The 18,713-nt window shown below is 41.1% G+C and overlaps 1 non-coding gene across 1 annotated transcript; it reads left to right on the forward strand.

Moving 5' to 3' along the window:
• The first annotated feature begins 15,657 nt into the window (after positions 1-15,657).
• On the forward strand, positions 15,658-15,730 carry trnak-uuu (transfer RNA lysine (anticodon UUU)). The gene has a single exon. It is a non-coding gene; the product is annotated as a tRNA-Lys (tRNA).
• The last annotated feature ends 2,983 nt before the right edge of the window (positions 15,731-18,713 follow it).

Raw genomic sequence — 18,713 nt, forward strand, 5'->3', positions numbered from 1 at the left:
AAATGACTTTTCAGTGGTGATTCAAAAGAAGTCACTGAGGCAGCAAGCTGAATTTCTTCTGGGATGTTGTTCCAGAGTTTGGGCCCTAACAGCAACTGCACAGTCACCTTTAGACTTTATGCTTAGTCACAAGATTGAGTTTAGGTAAATCTGAACATAAAAACATGCTGTGACCAGACTGCTTTAAAAGTAACATGTAAAATGTTAAAAATGAATTCTAAAATCAACTGCAAGAAATTACAGGGAAGCTAACATGAGGGTTACAGTATTATGATCTCTCTTCCTTGTTCTAGTTAGAAGTCTGGCAGCAGCAAGTCTGAGGCCCGGTGGCTCACGGAGTAGAACGCGTACCATAAGGCTCAGTCCTTCCCGCAGCGACCTGGGTTCGAATCCGGCCCACGGTCATTTGCTGCATGTCCTCCCCTCTCTCTCTCCCATACCTTCCTGTTTCTCTCTACTGTCTCTATCAATAAAGCATGAAAATGCCAAAAAAAAACTTGTGAAGCTTATAAATCCTCAGTGCTTATTAAGTTGTTCATCTATTGCCAATAGATACTTCCCTTACTGCAGCCCTGGGGCAACATGAAGCAGATTTGGAGAATAGATAATCTTTTCACAGTCTCAGTGTGACAATGCCATACTATCAATGAGAAGTATGACCACTCTGCTTTAATGATAGGGTGGCGACAAGCCTCCCATTTTTCACGAGTTGAAATAAAAGATCTACGTCTTTTTCTATGCACACAAAAGGCTTATTTCTCTCAAATTTTGTTCATGCAGCATGATTATTGCACAGGTGTGCCTTGGGCTGGTCACAATAAAAGGCCACTCTAAAATGTGCAGTTTTATCTTGAAAAAAAAACATTTATTAGGCACTGAATTATGGATCTCACATGACTAGGGCTACAGATATGCATTTTTTGAAAAACAGTCAGTATCTGGTGTGACCACCGTTTGCCTCATGCAGTGCGACACATCTCCTTCACATAGAGTTGATCAGGTTGTTGATTGTGGCCTGTGGAGTGTTCAATGGGTGACATGTCTGGTGAGTATGCAGGCCATGCAAGAACTGGGATGTTTTCAGCTTCCAGGAATTGTGCACAGATCCTTGCAACATGGGGCCGTGCATTATCATGCTGCAACATGAGCTCTGGTGGACATTCCTGCAGTCAGCATGCCAATTGCGCGCTCCCTCAAAACTTGCGACATCTGTGGTATTGTGTTGTGTGATAAAACTGCATATTTTAGAGTGGCCTTTTATTGTGACCAGCCCAAGGCACACCTGTGCAATAATCATGCTGTTTAATCAGCATCTTGATATGCCACACCTGTCAGGTGGATGGATTATCTTGGCAAAGGAGAAGTGCTCACTAACACGCATTTAAACAAATTTGTGAACAAAATTTGAGAGAAATAAGCGTTTTGTGTGCATAGAAAAAGTCTTATATCTTTTATTTAAACTAGTGAAAAATGGGAGCAAAAACAAAAGTGTTGCGTTTATATTTTTATTCAGTATACATTATATACAGTCTTCCTCTAGAAATCCACTCCAACAGTGTTACTTTTTACTGTTAAGGTCTTTTTATATTATTCATATTCATTATAGTAGTAGTTTATATAGTAGTTAGTTTGTTCTTCATGAGAGAAGAACGTAAATGTTAGTAATTAATTTCTTTCCCTAAATTGCCAGCAGTTGTGTTTACCTAACCTGTGGGGTTAGGTAAGCATACACTGCGAACAATTGCTTTTCTTGTTTTTGACAATTGCTTTTATTATTTCATTTTTCCTTTACTATATTTATTCCTCAATATTTTATGTTTTTGTTGTGAGCTTACATTCTATTTCCTTTTCACTGCTGAATCTTACCACGTTTTGCTGTTGCAACGACTCACCATATGAATAGAGTTGTTTTGTGATGTGAATAGGGTTGCTTTGTACTTCTGAAGATGTAATAGGTGTGGAGAATGGTGTTAAGGAACAGTGAAATGTATAAAAGGGAACTGAGAGAAGAGGAAGTTGCTCACTCAGCCTGAAACTCTGTTGAAGGTTGTTTGTGCCCACCTGCAGGTGTAACATACAAATAAACTAGAAAGGAAACTCTCTCTTGTCTCTCAAGTCTTTTATTACAGAAAACTTCCACCACAATGAACTTCTTTCATTAGACAACGGGCTATGTTACATACTTTTTACTTGACTATCATGAACAGGAAAGAGGACAAGGTGCGTCCTTGTTGGAATCCCATGGCAACAATGAACAAGGTTGACTTAAAGCCAACACAGCTCTCACCTTGCATGACTGAGATCTGAATATTGCAAGCAACAGCATTCATTTACCGTCCTCACTGACGTGAGCCACAGCCCGCCCTTTTATGCAGGCTCTAAGGTGTTTTGCCACTGAAGATGATCTCAACGCTGGAGGCATACAAAGTTGAAAGTACGTTTCCTCATATGAAAGTTATTCAGTCACTGTGTCTCCACAGGGACCATAACAGCACTGAGGAATATGATTTGTGTATAAAGCATACGCCTGTGCTGCCCTCTCCTCAACAACCACCGCCTGTTGTGAGTTCTACCGCTAAAATTGATGATTTCAATGATTTCAACTCTCACCTCAAAACAAGCCTCTCCTTTATCCCAGAGGAGGTTGGGGATGTGGAGTCGGAATTGACCCTGTTCAAAACCTCTTTGTGGAACTGGCTATAAAGAAGTGCTAGGAGCTGTAACCAAAAGGTGGACCTGTCATGGAGGCAACCCAAGCACCTGCTAGTGGACACTGGCAGCAAAGGGGTGAGTCAAGCTGAAGAAGGGAGCCTTCTGGGCCTGATTGGCACAGTGGACTATACTTGTTGTATGCCATCTATCAACACAGATTCCACCAAACAACAAGACATGTACGGTAGCTCTGTCTGTGTTTCCTGGGGTTGAATTTGCTTTGTAATCTCTTCCACCTTTCCTGTCTCTCTCCGCTCTCTGCTATGTAATAATGCAGCAGGGCCTTGGCAGTTTAGCGGTCTCAGCAAAGCTCTGTACTACTCAGCTGGAATATACACCAAAAGGAGCCTACACACACCACACACACACACACACACACACACACATATGGACTCACATATACACACAAGAATATACTTTTACATACACACACATCCAATAGTGCTGCAGAGTGAATATTCCAATAGCTGCTAATTGTGACCTGGAGCAAACTAGCAAGCTGGCATCACACTCTTGCTCTCCGAATTTCACACACACACACACACACACACACACACACACACACACACACACAGTATACAACAGTATAGTAGTAGCCTACAGGTACACACAGTCACATGCATAACATGAAGAGACAGAAACAAACATGCACACACACCTACATAGACAGATTCAACCTTCCTAAACTAAATGTTGATGTGGTTAAGACACACCTGTAAATACACCACTGCTGTGTGTGTGTGTGTGTGTGTGTGTGTGTGTGTGTGTGTATGTGCGTGTGTTTATATTCCATTTCCAATTTCCTCTAAATCAATGCTGGGACTCTCCGTCCTTTATTAAGTAGAACTATGTACACACACACAAACTCTGTTCTAATCACTTGAGCAAGTGGAACACTTAGCCCAGTTTAGGATAGGGGAATCTGTCATCTGTGTGTGTGTGTGTGTGTGTGTGTGTGTGTGTGTGTGTGAGAGAGTGTCTGTACGCTTGCCATGATCAGGATCGTGACATTACCACGATTCTGCTAGAACATATCAAAGGTAAGGAGTCGCTATTTTGAGCCGGTCCGTTAACATTTCAGCTGTTTGGAGGATTATATACATGCCGAATTTACCAGAACATCCTACCTATTAGCAATAAAGTCTCAAATTATATTTTCTGATGTGTATTTCTTGCCAATAAGCAAGGCAAAAACAAATTGCCAGATTTTTGAATGGACCTTGGCGTGGTAGGAGGGCCTTCAAACAACAACAAAAACATCAGCCTCAGCCCGCTTTTGTGTTTCTGAATGCAGAAATCTCTGCAGCGCGTGCTGTGGCTGTTCACTTTGTTTCACTCTCTACTATTCGGGAAACTCTGCTGATTTACTAGTCATATTATGCTTAATTACGCCCAGGGATTAGCTGCTATATGGGGCCACATAAACATCAGCTTCTCGCCAGCGTCCATGTTTCTGCCTGTTATACCACTGGTACGCATGGAGGTTATATTTACAACATACCAGCCGGGAATTTCCGACTTCCAACACCGAATGCAATGCAATCAGTCCTAATTGGAGTCAGGTGGTTCTCATCTCTCTCTCAGTTGATTCTGAGTGATGCCACAGCCCAGCACACACGACCAGATCTTGCTGTCACTGGCTACGTTTACATGCACATAGTATCCCGGATAAAGCATTCCCCGTTTAAGGTCTTATTCGGGATACGCTGTTTACAGGCACATTTAGTATCCTGCTTTCTAATCTCCCCTGTATCCATATGTAGACAATCAACCACTCCTCTGGGCTGTTTGAAGCCTTTATGTTGTCGTAACCTGTATGGTTCTGTCAATTTTATAGAGTGTTAAGCTCCCTGTATTATAGGTTTTAACTGTTGTAATTCCAAATAAATTTGTAATTGTTTTCTACTTGGAAAACTCCGCCTCTGCTCCTTTTTGTGAAAGGATATAATTCCATTCTGGTTAAGAACTCTTTGGGTGAAATCCCCGGGGTGGCGTTGTCAATTAATGTACCTGGCTTCTCTTATCGGTCACACATACACATCTGCAAATAATCAGAATTCTTCTAGGAGTAACCTCCCACCCTTGTCTTTTAGCTTGCTTGACTCCACTTGCGACTTGAGACTTCCCTCGTAATATGAAAGCACGCCTGCACAAATTTTGAGAAATGACAGTAGCCGGGATATGGTGTTTACATGCACCAGTGTCCCTGCTAATATCAGCATATCCTATTCTATCCTATTCTATCCTATCCTAGATCATATTCGGGTTTCTCAGAACTGCGATAAGGGTTTATCTGGGTTTTTGTAAACGGGATATGATGTTTACATGTGCCAACACAAAAACAGGATACTCCAATAACCTGAATATTAACGGGATATTGGTGTGCATGTAAACGCAGTCACTGTTTGTCTCTCTCAACTGTTTTCTCTCTCTCTATTGTTCTCTGTCTCGTTCTTTCTCTCTCTCTCCTCATGCTTTTTTTGTGCACCGTGTTAGTGAGCACTTCTCCTTTGACAAGATAATCCAACCACCTGACAGGTGTGGCATATCAAGATGCTGATTAAACAGCATGATTATTGCACACAATGCCACAGATGTCACAAGTTTTGAGGGAGCGTGCAATTGGCATGCTGACTGCAGGAATGTCCACCAGAGCTCATGTTGTCCTGGGCCTTGGCAGTTTAGCGGCCTCAGCAAAGCTCTGTATTACTGGAATATACACCAAAAGGAGCCTACACACACCACACACACACACACACACACACACACACACACACATATGGACTCACATATACACACAAGAATATACTTTTACATACACACACACCCAATAGTGCTGCAGAGTGAATATGCCAATAGCTGCTAATTGTGACCTGGAGCAAACTAGCAAGCTGGCATCACACTCTTGCTCTCCGAATTTCACACACACACACACACACACACACACACACACACACACACACACACACACACACACACACACACACACACACACACACACACACACACAGTATACAACAGTATAGTAGTACAGGTACACACAGTCACATGCATAACATGAAGAGACAGTAACAAACATGCACGCACACCCACATAGACAGATTCCCCATTCCTAAACTAAATCTTGATGTGGTTAAGAGACACACCTGTAAATACACCACTGCTGTGTGTGTGTGTGTGTGTGTGTGTGTGTGTGTGTGTGTGTGTGTGTGTGTGTGTGTGTGTGTGTGTGTGTGTATGTGCGTGTGTTTATATTCCATTTCCAATTTCCTCTAAATCAGTGCTGGGACTCTCCGTCCTTTATTAAGTAGAACTATGTACACACACACAAACTCTGTTCTAATCACTTGAGCAAGTGGAACACTTAGCCCAGTTTAGGATAGGGGAATCTGTCATCTGTGTGTGTGTGTGTGTGTGTGTGTGTGTGTGTGTGTGTGTGTGTGTGTGTGAGAGAGAGTGTCTGTACGCTTGCCATGATCAGGATCGTGACATTACCACGATTCTGCTAGAACATATCAAAGGTAAGGAGTCGCTATTTTGAGCCGGTCCGTTAACATTTCAGCTGTTTGGAGGATTATATACATGCCGAATTTACCAGAACATCCTACCTATTAGCAATAAAGTCTCAAATTATATTTTCTGATGTGTATTTCTTGCCAATAAGCAAGGCAAAAACAAATTGGCAGATTTTTGAATGGACCTTGGCGCGGTAGGAGGGCCTTCAAACAACAACAAAAACATCAGCCTCAGCCCGCTTTTGTGTTTCTGAATACAGAAATCTCTGCAGCGCGTGCTGTGGCTGTTCACTTTGTTTCACTCTCTACCATTCGGGAAACTCTGCTGATTTACTAGTCATATTATGCTTAATTACGCCCAGGGATTAGCTGCTATATGGGGCCACATAAACATCAGCTTCTCGCCAGCGTCCATGTTTCTGCCTGTTATACCACTGGTACGCATGGAGGTTATATTTACAACATACCAGCCGGGAATTTCCGACTTCCAACACCGAATGCAATGCAATCAGTCCTAATTGGAGTCAGGTGGTTCTCATCTCTCTCTCAGTTGATTCTTAGTGATGCCACAGCCCAGCACACACGACCAGATCTTGCTGTCACTGGCTACGTTTACATGCACATAGTATCCCGGATAAAGCATTCCCCGTTTAAGGTCTTATTCGGGATACGCTGTTTACAGGCACATTTAGTATCCTGCTTTCTAATCCCCCTGTTTCCATACACATCTGCAAATAATCAGAATTCTTCTAGGAGTAACCTCCCACCCTTGTCTTTTAGCTTGCTTGACTCCACTTGCGACTTGAGACTTCCCTCGTAATATGAAAGCACGCCTGCACAAATTTTGAGAAATGACAGTAGCCGGGATATGGTGTTTACATGCACCAGTGTCCCTGCTAATATCAGCATATCCTATTCTATCCTATTCTATCCTATCCTAGATCATATTGGGGTTTCTCAAAACTGCGATAAGCGTTTATCTGGTTTTTTGTAAACGGGATATGATGTTTACATGTGCCAACACAAAAACAGGATACTCCAATAACCTGAATATTAACGGGATATTGGTGTGCATGTAAACGCAGTCACTGTTTGTCTCTCTCAACTGTTTTCTCTCTCTCTCTATTGTTCTCTGTCTTGTTCTTTCTCTCTCTCTCCTCATGCCTTTTTTGTGCACCGTGTTAGTGAGCACTTCTCCTTTGACAAGATAATCCAACCACCTGTCAGGTGTGGCATATCAAGATGCTGATTAAACAGCATGATTATTGCACACAATGCCACAGATGTCACAAGTTTTGAGGGAGCGTGCAATTGGCATGCTGACTGCAGGAATGTCCACCAGAGCTCATGTTGTCCTGGGCCTTGGCAGTTTAGCGGCCTCAGCAAAGCTCTGTATTACTGGAATATACACCAAAAGGAGCCTACACACACCACACACACACACACACACACACACACACACACACACACACACACACACATATGGACTCACATATACACACAAGAATATACTTTTACATACACACACACCCAATAGTGCTGCAGAGTGAATATGCCAATAGCTGCTAATTGTGACCTGGAGCAAACTAGCAAGCTGGCATCACACTCTTGCTCTCCGAATTTCACACACACACACACACACACACACACACACACACACACACACACAGTATACAACAGTATAGTAGTACAGGTACACACAGTCACATGCATAACATGAAGAGACAGAAACAAACATGCACGCACACCCACATAGACAGATTCCCCATTCCTAAACTAAATCTTGATGTGGTTAAGAGACACACCTGTAAATACACCACTGCTGTGTGTGTGTGTGTGTGTGTGTGTGTGTGTGTGTGTGTGTGTGTGTGTGTGTGTGTGTGTATGTGCGTGTGTTTATATTCCATTTCCAATTTCCTCTAAATCAGTGCTGGGACTCTCCGTCCTTTATTAAGTAGAACTATGTACACACACACAAACTCTGTTCTAATCACTTGAGCAAGTGGAACACTTAGCCCAGTTTAGGATAGGGGAATCTGTCATCTGTGTGTGTGTGTGTGTGTGTGTGTGTGTGTGTGTGTGTGTGTGTGTGTGAGAGAGAGAGTGTCTGTACGCTTGCCACGATCAGGATCGTGACATTACCACGATTCTGCTAGAACATATCAAAGGTAAGGAGTCGCTATTTTGGGCCGGTCCGTTAACATTTCAGCTGTTTGGAGGATTATATACATGCCAAATTTACCAGAACATCCTACCTATTAGCAATAAAGTCTCAAATTATATTTTCTGATGTGTATTTCTTGCCAATAAGCAAGGCAAAAACAAATTGCCAGATTTTTGAATGGACCTTGGCGTGGTAGGAGGGCCTTCAAACAACAACAAAAACATCAGCCTCAGCCCGCTTTTGTGTTTCTGAATGCAGAAATCTCTGCAGCGCGTGCTGTGGCTGTTCACTTTGTTTCACTCTCTACCATTCGGGAAACTCTGCTGATTTACTAGTCATATTATGCTTAATTACGCCCAGGGATTAGCTGCTATATGGGACCACATAAACATCAGCTTCTTGCCAGCGTCCATTTTTCTGCCTGTTATACCACTGGTACGCATGGAGGTTATATTTACAACATACCAGCCGGGAATTTCCGACTTCCAACACCGAATGCAATGCAATCAGTCCTAATTGGAGTCAGGTGGTTCTCATCTCTCTCTCAGTTGATTCTGAGTGATGCCACAGCCCAGCACACACGACCAGATCTTGCTGTCACTGGCTACGTTTACATGCACATAGTATCCCGGATAAAGCATTCCCCGTTTAAGGTCTTATTCGGGATACGCTGTTTACAGGCACATTTAGTATCCTGCTTTCTAATCTCCCCTGTATCCATATGTAGACAATCAACCACTCCTCTGGGCTGTTCGAAGCCTTTATGTTGTCGTAACCTGTATGGTTCTGTCAATTTTATAGAGTGTTAAGCTCCCTGTATTATAGGTTTTAACTGTTGTAATTCCAAATAAATTTGTAATTGTTTTCTACTTGGAAAACTCCGCCTCTGCTCCTTTTTGTGAAAGGATATAATTCCATTCTGGTTAAGAACTCTTTGGGTGAAATCCCCGGGGTGGCGTTGTCAATTAATGTACCTGGCTTCTCTTATCGGTCACACATACACATCTGCAAATAATCAGAATTCTTCTAGGAGTAACCTCCCACTTATGTCTTTTAGCTTGCTTGACAACTTGAGACTTCCCTCGTAATATGAAAGCACGCCTGCACAAATTTTGAGAAATGACAGTAGCCGGGATATGGACCAGTGTCCCTGCTAATATCAGCATATCCTATTCTATCCTATCCTAGATCATATTCGGGTTTCTCAAAACTGCGATAAGCGTTTATCTGGGTTTTTGTAAACGGGATATGATGTTTACATGTGCCAACACAAAAACAGGATACTCCAATAACCTGAATATTAACGGGTTATTGGTGTGCATGTAAACGCAGTCACGGTTTGTCTCTCTCAACTGTTTTCTCTCTCTCTATTGTTCTCTGTCTCTCCTCATGCTTTTTTTGCACTCTGTGACCTCTCTCTATCAAACCTCGGCTATCAATAGAGCCTTTTAGAGCACATGTGTGTAGTTGCTTATCTGGTCATTTGATTTGATCGTTTGAAAGAGAAAGGAGGGGAGTGGCCAGGAAACGGAAGGACGAGAGGCCAGAGAGGAGTGGAGGAGAGTCGACTGGGTTCATTGAATGTGTTTTATTTTCCATTATCACTGTAGCGTGTGTGTGTGTGTGTGTGCGTGTGCGTGTGTTTTGATTAGTGATAGTGACTTGACATGGTTCAGTGAGTGTGTTTTGGTCTCTTATTGTGGTAGGAAACTCACTCCCTTCCTCTGAGTCTAGATTTTCAGTCTGCATTGGCACTTAGCAAACAGTTACTTCTCCCTTCTCCCTTCAGCTGGTGTGTGTGTGTGTGTGTGTGTGTGTGTGTGTGTGTGTGTGTGTAAGTGAGTGAGTGTGTGTGTAAATGAGTGAGTGTGTGTGTTATGCATTTAGTCTTTGTCTCAAGTGAGGAGCTTGATTTCCAATCATTGCACTCAATTTTACTTTTAATTACTGGAGCCCCATTGACTGCATCCTCTGTTTGTTTCTGTGTTCCCGTGTGTGTGTGTGTGTGTGTGTGTGTGTGTGTGTGTGTGTGGGTTAGGGTTGGGGGGGTGGGGGTGGGGTTTGAGTGTCCCTGTGTGATAGACACACGGCCACACACATACGCATACACACGCATGCACACACGCACACAGACACACACACACAGACACACAACCCTAAAACCCAAACCCTGCATTCCTTAACCCTTAACCTTAACCCTCTCCACCACGTGAGAAACCTTAACAAAACCCTAATCTAAACCTAATTCTAATCTTAACTTTAAACTGCATCTCTAACCCTAAACAGCTCCTTAAAAGAATTGAGGAGCGGCAAAATGTCCTCACTTTGGCCTTTTCCACATCTTTCTAACCTTGTCAGGATGTTTCCAGGAACAAAGTTTTTCATGTGTTTTCTTTGCACTTCTCTATTGCATGATCATTACAGGATTACAGGATTTATTGTACATTTTATCTTATTTTATTGTTGCACTCATTGTAAGTCACTCTGAATAAGAACATCAGCTAAACACCTAAAATGTAAAATGGAGACAGACAGTTTTTTTGTGGTAATGAGTAACTTAATGTGTTCTTCAATTAATGTAATCAGTTGTTACTTTAAACTTGTATTTTGTTACTTTTATTTTCCTTTCAAATGGTTACATTTTTAGTTAGTGCAAATTAAAAAGAAAAAAGTGAAGTACTGACCATGCAGTCAGCTCAGAAAAGGGTAAGAACTGCAAGCTGTGCAATGGGAATTGAAAGCACTTTCCAATGTGTTGTGAGCGCCATCTGCTGTTTTTTTTTATTTTTATTTTTTTATACATGATCGATTAATCCAGACCTTTGTTAGCTTGAGACGGAGGTGTGGCTATGCGAGATTACACTTACACTACCACTGCCAGTCTCTTTTTTCCAGACCTCATTCCCTTTACCCCCCCCCCCCCCTCCCCACCCCACCATTTCCCAGAGATAGACAGATAGATAGAGGAGGAATACAGATGGGTCATAAGTGGCTGCTTTGAGATAAGACCTCCTCATGCTTCCTCCAAGATTGACCTAGATTTAGAATACACACACACACACACACACACACACACACACACACACAGAGATCTATATCTTTAACCTCAGTGGCTTCTAAGAGTCTGACTCTGCTCCCAGACTTCAGTTAAATCCATACACTAGTTTGACCTACAATCCACTATGGGATTTAAAATCAAGTTATTTTGCCCACTAAACGAATTCCTGTCGCTCCTGTTGGGAGAACTTCCTGTCTCCAAGAAAGGTGAACATTTAAGGCAGAAAAGCAAGAGTTAAGGAGAGTTTGGAAAAGATTTTTAAAAAAAAAAGAAAAACAAAGAAGAGCACAGGTGAAAGTGAGAGAAAACACAGATGCTGTATGGTCAAGTCGTTTTTCAGTTCAACCAGATAAAAATGTAAACAAAATCTAAAAAAAAAAATGTATGTATGCACAGCTGTCTTTAAGCAAAAGCGTTTCTCACTACGAATCCACAGCCTGAGTTGGTTGAATCAGCAGGGAGTTGAACCCGGCCCTGCAGCTAAATCTATATCTTACTCTGACCTCTGCCATGGGATTTGAGCTCAGTGAAATTGCCTCGTGAAGAAAATCCATGGCATTAACCCAAACAATAACTCAAGGAATGCAGGTAAATCTATACTTGTTTAAATGTTAATGTCCCCTGACTGAGGTGTTTTTCTGTTTGATGAGCAGACATCAGGACTGGGGTTTCCTTTTCTTTCAGTTTAATCCTTTTCAAATGGGAATAGAAACGGCAATTAATGTGTTAAAGGCAGAACATTCATCCTGAATTTTTACTGAATAGGCTAGAGATGTGAGAAGTACTTCAATATCCTAAATTGATCGACTCAAAAGGGAAGTGATGTTAAACCTATACATTGATTAGGTAAATTGACCATAGGGTATGACCGGTAAATACAGTCACAACTGGTCAGCAGTTAGCCAGCGAGTCTGTAACTCAGTGCAAAAATAGACCATAGATGCACCATTTAAAATACAAAAAGCTACACTTCATTCACTTCAACCATAATGCATATTTACATGTTAGACCATAAATATGTAGGGCAAGCACTCACAGTTCTCTTCTTACAATTCGATTTTTATCATCATTTTTGGAGCACTGAAACACACGGATGTTGTTTGGGCAATGCTTTCCTCAGTGTGTGTATCAAGTGTATGATGTCAACAATGATTATATTACCATCGACTCCAACCGTCAATAATCCTTCAGGGCTATGTGACTTAAAATATCTACACCACAGACTTTCTCATTTTATAACATGAGGCAAAACAAATAGACAATATTTACAAAAACCCCACCAAAGAGAAATGTAGGTTCTCTTTGGTTCTCATTTAGTCCTTCAGGGTCGTCTATTAATAACCTCTTGGCTATATGACCTACACTACAAGGCTACATTACCGCCTTTTTTTTTAATACACAATATATTTACAAAAAACATGCAAAAGAGAAATCCACACTTAGACCTCCAGGGGCTTCAGTTCCCTGGGAATATATCCAGTAATCTTCACGCTGTAATATCTATTTTTCTCTGTTTCCACCTCCTTTAGGATTCTGGACTGCTTACATTTTAGGCATTTGGCTGACACTCTTATCCAGAGCAACTTACACTGAGTACAAGAAGCTTAAATTCCTAGATCACCGACATTACAAGCAGCCAACAGTAAGGAGTGCAAAGGGTCAGAGCCATAGTGTCCTGACAGTGTTCCTGTGATCAGACAATGATCATGTAAGAGCGAAGAAGAGACTTCACTTCAAGATAAGAGCAAATTAGAGCTAGTACAGGAGGAAGATATGGTGACGTATCGGTGACATGAGGAATTTCTTACAGAGAAGATTTTTCCGCCTACAGTGGAAGAATTAAAGCAAAAATCCTCCACCCTAAAACACGTAAACACTGAAAAAAACAGCTAATGGCGACGTATCTTGCATTTCTGGGTCCATTTAGTTGTTTGGCGGTGTAGTTTTCTTATTCCTGTGGATAACTAGACAGACATCATGTCACACTCACATTTCCAGCACAGCTACAATGGAGATTGACAGCAGAAAATAATGGTAAACAGCAAATTTGGTGTCAGAATCTTCTTACTAGTCTCATCAATTTTGCAGCAATGTTAAATAATCACACAGGAAGAAATCCATCGTAGAAGAGGCAGAGAGACCAATTTCTCCACCCATAGAAGCCTCAATAGACCAGAATGCAATGCAGCAAAGACTTGCATCTTTGCGAATTTGTTGTTGGTAGCGTGGGAAACACAACGCCCTCTTCAGCGGCTTTTTTGCCATTTGAACAACCGGACACTGCATTGTTCTCTCTTCGCTATTGCTATCACTGTCTTCACACCTCTTCTCTGGGGCTTGTCGAAAGGCATTCTGGGAAACGTAGGAAATCACTAACTGAAGTGGACGAAGCAGGTCGAGGGAAAGTGGGTACAATAAAGAGTAAATTGTACCACTTCATCACAAAATAACTCCTGGAATGCATTGGACATGACAGATTGATGATATCTAACAGTGTGAGAGTGTTAGAGGGGTTTTTCCTTTAAGTGGGAGGGTCAAGTCTAGCTATCCGGTGGGATTTGAGCGCGGTTATATTATGTTATATTGCCTGCGGAGTTAAATCCATGGCATTAGCTTTGGGGCGATAACACAAGCAAAGCAGGTAAATCTCTCTGCCTATTTAAATGTAAATGTTTCCTCAGTGTAATACTTTTCTTTTTGGATGCTTAGACACTCCCCACACCAGAAAAGCAATTTACTGCAGTGTACTTTATAGAAGATGCCTTTGAACTAATTAAGCACTGAGAGGTCGACTGATGCAGGATTCAAGCAGGCTTAAATCATGTAGTTATTCTCGATTTGTGGTACAGATCCGATGAGGAGAAACCACATGTGATTCCTCCACCATTAAGTGCCTCCATTATGTGTTACTGTAGTGGGAGAGGAGAAACAAAGTGAAGAAAGAGGAAGGATGTAAGAATAGGGGATAGAAGTAGAAGGAGAGGAGAGGAGGAATGAGGAGAGGAGCAGGAAAGAAGTAGTCGAAAGGAGAGAAAAAGAGGGATGGAAAGATAGTTGGGAAAAAGAAAGATAAAGGTATAATGAGGAGCGTAGGGATAAGATGAGGGATTAGAGTGAATAATGACATTTTCTAAATTCATAGCACAGCAAAAAACAATCTTTAAATGATTGCATATTTATTAGTCAAAACATAACAGTGATTAGGATTCAGAAAAGAGAGAGTAGTAGAGTATTATTACAGTCTTTTGGATTTTTCTTTATACTTTGAAAAGTGTTGTTTAGACTGATCAGATAGAGCTCAAATTAAGCTTTCCAATGATGTATAATACTCGTTTTAGTACAAAATGTCACTTTGGCCCCCTTCGCACTAAACCATCGACAGCAAAGACGACATTGACGTAGACTTAGAAGGGGATGAGAGATGGAGTGAAAAGAAAGGAAGAAGACAATGAGAACAATTAATAAAGATCGTGTACAATTAATAAAGGTAATCACATAAAAAGCAAGTCTATAAAAGTAGGAGTGAAGAATGAAAAAATGAAGGGGAAGAAGGAGAAGTATGTAATGTCTGAGGCCAGCAAAGCCCACAACTCTGTGCAGCAACTGAGGGATGGAATGCAAATCTCTGGAATGTATTTGATCATCTACATTTTGTTAAAATCCACATTATGTCTTTGAAGAGTTTTACTTACAAATTTAACAGATGCTTGCCATCTTGATTTGACATTTTGTTGGTTTCTTTCTTCCTTCTGTTTTGACGTGCAGTGTTTTTCCTAAGCCCCTTAGGTGCTTTTTAATTCTTTCCTGCCCAAATTATTGATTTGTATTTCTGTGTTTTTATCATCACATTTAATCTGTGCTTTTATTACTTTGTGGCGATGTTTATCAACTTGCAAATAAACTAAAGTAAAATACATTTTTTGAGAACTTTCTTAACCCATCAATGCTCAAAATATACATTAGTGTTTACCTTTTAGCCTCAAACTGTTAAACTCATCTATGCATCTAAAGCTCAAACAATTCATTTCAGTGTAAGTAATTTCCAGAGCACTGCTGACCTGCTCAATGGCTGTATGTAAGCCATGGGGGACTTCAACACTGCTGAGTGCTGTGAGCCTGAGACCAACCAGCGGACTTTAATTGTGTTTATGCATGAGGAAAGGACAGATGCCAGCGACACAAGGCTCCATGGTAAGAAACTCAGCAGAGCCTGGATAGCTCAGTCGGTAGAGCATCAGACTTTTAATCTGAGGGTCCAGGGTTCAAGTCCCTGTTCAGGCGAGTCTTTGCTTTGGTGGCTGTTTGCAACCTTGCAGCTGCCCACAAGGAGGTGTACAGTTCGCATCGATGTTCAGTTTACATGTAGGGGGTTTTGCACTTTATGGTCACCTGTCTATGGGGTTCTAGCATCATTGTGGGTGTGGCAGGGTGGCCTAGTGGATAGACAAACTGTCCCATAGTTTGACCCCCATAACAGCCGACGTGCTCATATTCCAAAGCTATGTTTCCTGTCAAAGAGATCGCGAGCAGAACCAAATCCCCTAGCTAGTGCCTTTCCAACTTCTCTCCTTCGACTGGCATTTACTACACTTTAAACAAAATCCACTAATAAACCCTGAAATAAGAAATAACTGTGTATTTTATTGCATCAGATAAGTGTGGTACAATTGTTTTTTTTTTTCTTTCTAAAAACTCTAATGATTTGAAATTATCTTTAGTGATACTTACTAAAAAAAACATCTTATCAAGTCATTTAGTCTTATATTCAGCTTTCATATCTTTCATAAACCAAGAGAAAAATTCTGCCAGTGAGGTAAGATAACGTCACTTGTTTCCAATGCAGTTTCAGGAATTCTCTAGAAATGAGTGTCAATATCTTGAAATAAGGCAGATCACTGCACTACTATCAAGTTAATGACACAATATACAAAATTCTTGAAACAAATTATCTAACGCTGTTGGGCGTTGGCAGATTTTATTTATTATTTTAGGACTCAATAATAGACTAAATGACTCGTTAAGATGGGGATTTTTTTTTGCAGTGTTGGTAGCCACATGGAATAGGTATGCCCTGTAATTTGGATGTAAATATCTCTGCAATCAACAGAGTTTAAGCAAAGCAAGTTTTAGTAAAAATACCACGCAACAGGTATGATGCTACTTGGAGGTCTGTAGTGAATCCTCCAATAATGTGACACTCTATTGATACCCAATGGAGCATTTTTCTCTTTTTGCTTGCTCTCCTCCATAGGAAGGTCAAAGGTCAGGGTCAACAGCATGCCTGTAACTCATAGGGCTTCAGTGTCTTGCTCAAGGAGCCTACAGCATGGCAGATGCTTGTTTGCCTTGCTACTGTTGAAGCACAGTTTCCCTACTCACGACACCATGCTGCCCTGCTACTGAACTTATAGTATACACACACACACACACACACACACACACAAACACACACACACATACAATGACAACTTTTCATGACCAACACTGCCCAACACTGCCCCCCTCTGGTGAGCTTTGACAACAGCAGTTAGGAGTGGGCCTCCTCTGTGCAGAGCGCCCTCACTCACTCGGCCCTGATTTTCTCACAGTACCATATTAAAAAATGTGAAATTGAATCAATAAATATGACTGATCATGCCCCGGAAAAGTTGAAACTAGATTTGGAAGTTGAAAGAGGGAAGAGAAGGAGATTAAATAACTCTTTACTAAAGGATAAGTTTAAAATTTGGCAAGCTATGGGACAATATTTTCAGAATAATGACAATGGACAGGTTACACCCATTACATTGTGCTAAAGCCACAATACCTGGGGAAATAATAGCATATGCCGCTTTGAAAAAGAAAAAGTCACAAAAGCAAAAAATTGAAATAGAAAAAGAAGTAGGAAGACTGCAAAACATACATGGAAAAACAGGAGATAAAAATATTTCACAAGACAAACGTATTATGATAGCAGTCCGAAGGCATTAAAGCTAAAAGGCATTTAAGTTAAAAAAAAATAAATAAAAAAAAACAGAAGGAGAGGACTATAATTTCTGAAATTAAGGATGAAAACTCAGTACCAAACATGTTTTCTGAAATATTACCAAAACCTATATAAAGGAACAGATAGGAATGATAATGGACTGAAGTTATATTTGAATTCTTTAGATTTAATCAAAGTGTCAGAGGACCAAAACTGTCAATCTTTGGTTTCACCGTCACACCGCAGCCTCACCAGGATCACAGCCGAGCAGAGCCGGGATTTTGGTGACGACAGTCTATGAGAAGGAAAGAAGAGAGGAGCTGTGATAGAGTTGTTTGGTGTGTGTGTGTGTGTGTGTGTATGTGTGTGTGTGTGTGTGTGTGTGTGTAACCAGGTTAACCAGGTGTGAAATGAAATGCATTGTGGGTATGACCTTTTTGTCCTGTTGTCACAGAGATGGAGCAGCGGGTAAAATCTCTCTCTCTTCATTTCTGTTTCACTCTCACTGTCTTTCTCTTTCTCTCTTATTCTCTCACTCCCTCCCCTTCTTTCTCTTTCTCTCTTATTATTCTCTCACTCCCTCTCCTTCTTTCTCTTTCTCTAATTATTCTCTCACTCCCTCCCCTTCTTTCTCTTTCTCTCTTACTCTCTCACTCCCTCCCCTTCTTTCTCTTTCTCTCCCACTGAGCAAAAGACGTGATTTCAACGTTGCGTCTATGCTTTAGCTCTCATATAGCCCAGGATCATTACGGCTATGTATAGACCTATTTTAGACCAAGCAGTAAATACATTATTACAATGAATAAACATCTGTAAATACTAAAAATATGCACCAGAGAAGTCCTGTAGACTAGCCTACAAGATAATTATCTGAGCACAAGAAGTAATTTCAACATTGCGTCTATGTGTAGCTCTCATATAGCCTAGGATAATTTTGTCTATGTATAGACATCTAATAAACTTTCACTTTTCAACCCCATTTAAACGTAATTTAGCCTAGATGGCTATGGCCATTTAGACGTGTTTTAAACGTCTAATCAACGTAAAATTGCTCAGTGGGCTCTTATTCTCTCACTCCCTCTCCTTTCTCTTTCTCTCTTATTCTCTCACTCCCTCCCCTTCTTTATTTTTCTCTCTTACTCTCTCACTCCCTCTCCTTCTTTCTCTTTCTCTCTTATTCTCTCACTCACACACTTTCTCTGCTCTTTCCATTTTGTTGATCTATTCCATCTCTGTTGTTTCACCTCATATGTCTGAGGCGTGCACACACACACACACACACACACACACAGATTTACT

This window comes from Centroberyx affinis, unplaced genomic scaffold (assembly GCF_046629955.1).
Source record: "Centroberyx affinis isolate AG114_WGS23_722 - 3 ecotype Tasmania unplaced genomic scaffold, CSIRO-AGI_Caff_v1 ptg004605l_1, whole genome shotgun sequence".
Classification (NCBI taxonomy): domain Eukaryota; kingdom Metazoa; phylum Chordata; class Actinopteri; order Beryciformes; family Berycidae; genus Centroberyx; species Centroberyx affinis.